Below are 3,740 nucleotides of genomic sequence, written 5' to 3'. Positions count from 1 at the left end.
TTCATAAACATAATGAATGTCACACGTTTCGAAGCTTGTCACCGATAATAAACGTTTTGCCTTTTCACTTCAATGTTTCAGGAGTTCCTTCTCGAATGGTTTTAGGCTTAAATCATAAATATATTACATACAGCGAATTAATTATTTGATTCCTCACGCGTCATGTAATTAACTGTAGGCTAAGTAAATTAGTAATACAGAGTTTATTTACATGTAATCCATTTTTCGTCCTAGTTTCGTAACAAGTCGTGTACTTCTGCTTCTGTTATTGTATTATTTAGATTATTATATGTTTTCTTTTTATATAAAACATGTAACACTTCATATTCGAACCCGTAATGAACATCTCATTGATTTAAATGTACAGTAGATCTTCTTGAATGAAGAAATCATCATCACCAGAGTCTTAAGGCTCTATAGCCGAAATCGGTTTCTCCTTTCCGTTTATTCACCTTGTAATTAACTTTAACTTGTTCCTTTATAGCCACCGCACACTGACACAGCTCCTCACTCGAACATCATCATTATTATCATCATCAGTCACAGCTACTGTAGAATATATGACAAATAATGTAATGAACTGTAAAAGATCACTAGAATAACAGAAATATTTACATATTATTTTCCTAACACGCGGGAAACAATTGGTTATTAAAATATTAAAACTCTGTGAGATATGTTTTGCACTGCTTCATTAAACATTAGGAGCGGTACAATAACCTTCCTTCATTTTCCTTGTTAAACTGTGTCTCAAGGTCCTTTGAAACTCCATTGCATGGACTCTCCAGGTCCTACGTGAAAACAGAAACGGATGGAGGATACTTAAGAAAAAATAAATCAGATCAGTGGACGTCATGGAGATAATGTGCTAATACTGCAGCTGATGACAGATCGTTTGTTTTGAAATTGTTTTTTTAAACTAAGAAACTTTATGCCAAGACTTTCACAAATTATGCTGTATACTGTATAAAGTAAAACAGCGAGAAAGCTCACACACCCTCAAGGTCTTCCTGATATTCACAAAGAGGAGTTCGTTGAGTAGTTTTATGTGTAGCCTATGGCACATTAGCCCGTCAATTCAGTTAATCATTTCAAGTACCTTATATGTAATTATACACGAAGGTACGTAGATATACTTATTTTAAAATAAGTGTCTAATAACCTAACTATCGTGATCATATATTCAAACATTAGCTAAGTGCATTAAATGATCCGTAGAAGCTATTTTTATAACTTATATTATTATTACTTTATATTATTACTTGTTAAAAATAATGAAGCTTTTTAGTCGGGTACAACCTGTTTAACACATCCTTATTAGTCAAACACCTTGAGAAAGCTATTAAACATTTAATAAACACCAATACTTGCACAACACAGTACGTCAAATTCGTGATTCAGGCCTCGGAAAAGTCTGAACTTTACGTCAGTCAGTCTCGTTTTTTATTCAGACTTTACGAACATGCTTACTTGACAAAACAGTGATAACATTAAGGAATCTGGTTCTAAAATACTGTAAGTGCTGGCGGCGAGTGGTGCCCTCAGTGGGGGGTCTCTATTACGTTAAACCTTAAAGAAAATCCAGAACTGAAAGATTTCTGTATGTTTTCAACGACCAAATGAAGCAACACGCTAGCGTGTATTCAATTCAGTTTTGTAAAAGACAACACGAGACTGTGCTACATTTCACTGTACTATTTTGATCCACGGTCTATGTTTTTGTAGATTGTATCATGTGACAATTAAAGGTTCCCATCGTTATATCAGGATATTTGTAAATTGTAAATGTAAAATGTAAAATAATGCTAAATAAAATAACTGGAAATACAAGAACCGTTTAACACAAAATTAGTTTCAGTGTAGTTGAATTAGAAAAGTGTGAAGTCGAGGCTTTTATTTCATGCTTTGGTCCTTGTGTTAAAGATGTTTTCTTCAATGTAGGCAGGTGTGTTGCGTTTTTTGTGTGATAATTCTAAACCGCCATATTCCGTAGTGCTTTTAGTTTTTCGTCACTAGCGTCAATAAATGAGTACATTATCCATAAGAAAATTGAAATGGTCAAAATAAAAAAAAATGTACTACAGTACAATTCTTAAGAAATTACTTAATAAATGTAACTTATTGGAATTACCACGTCAAACGACTTAGAAGTAATTCGTGTTAAAGATTTTGAGGTGGACATATTTAGAACTTCAAAAATAAAATTAATATAGAACGGTTGACATTTTTCAAAACATTTTATTTATTTTAAAACAGTCGGGCGTTGTGAGGCTTAAAATATGCTATGTAATACTTTGATATGACGAAAATCATTAAACGTGAAATAAAACAGAAAAACAGTCTACTGTAGATAAGACCTGAGTGCTACATTAAAAGCAATGATGTGTTGAAGATTTAAGCACAGGGGCACCTTCAGCACAGGAATAGTGAAGGCAGGAGGGGGTTAAATTGACACTGGTTAGAAAATGATATTCGAGTCTTTTAAGATAAATAAAAAATAAAACAGAATATTTGCAACTCATCGAATCTCTGGTTATTTCAGTGCATGACTTCAAAGAAGATTAATGATGTCCGTAAAATGTAAAGCGGGTGCATTATTGAAACATGCTTCAATTCAGTGCATCTGGGTTATTTAATTATAAATCTTTAAAAATCAATTGAAAATAAGCAAATGTCATACCTCGAAACTACCCCCCAAACTGTTTTATCGTATATTACAGACTAAACAAATTCTACACCATGCTGTCTGGATGGTTTAATTCATATTAATATGATTACCACTTAGAAAACATAGTAAATTTATTACATTCTTGACATTACGTGTATTATTCGCTCCTGATTTCAAGTATAGCAAGATTAAGAACCAATTTGGTAAAATAATAAAATTAAGTAAAAGAAAATAAATAGAAATAAAGAAGAATTAAAATTAAGTTCACATGGAGCTACTTTTGTTTCGTCAAAAATACTTTTATGCGGAAGCACGGAAAACACTTCAAAACCTTTGGTAAGGTTTTTCTACATTAATGGCAATTCAGCACGATTTCTACTTGAATTATTTAACGCATTAGTCTTTCAGTATGGATGCTGAGAATATTTCTGTAACCACGATACCCGATATTGAAACTGAATTAAGGCTCTATCATTTAAAACAATTAGTAGGGTCTTCAAATTTGCATCCTCGCTGACAAGCAACTTCCTTGCACATAATACAATACAATTTACAATAATTATAAAACTATAACTTACTTTGTGCTTTGTGACTTTTGTCTCTGTGACTGCGTGTTTTAGATGAGTGAATATTACTGTAATAATAGTACTGGATAAACTGCTAAATGCAGGTTAAGATGACTAACGTACTTATGTACAATAATGTGAATTATTTCCTTTCACCACAGCAAAATAATTCTGGCCCACATGCACCTTATCACATTAACTTTAAATCAACGTCCCTTCGGTAATGTACAGTACCGAAATGACTGGTTCATATTTTTCATATTTTTCACAGGTCTAGAGTATTAATTTCCCTCCCATCGAAATGATTGGAGATGTCTCGCGGAAACAGATCGTATTTAATACATTACATGTTGATTCTGTACGTGGAAAAAACGCAAACCTGTTCGTACGCACACACAATAATGGTAGGTTCAGAACAACCTCTTCTTAAGGAACCTTTTGCTTACAGTGGTAGTTCGATCGAATTCCACAACAAGGTGGGGGGAGCGATTAGAGAAAGAGGAGGA

This window comes from Lepisosteus platostomus, chromosome 3 (assembly GCF_059453375.1).
Source record: "Lepisosteus platostomus isolate fLepPlt1 chromosome 3, fLepPlt1.hap1, whole genome shotgun sequence".
Lineage (NCBI taxonomy): Eukaryota > Metazoa > Chordata > Actinopteri > Semionotiformes > Lepisosteidae > Lepisosteus > Lepisosteus platostomus.
This window is presented reverse-complemented; position numbering follows the sequence as displayed.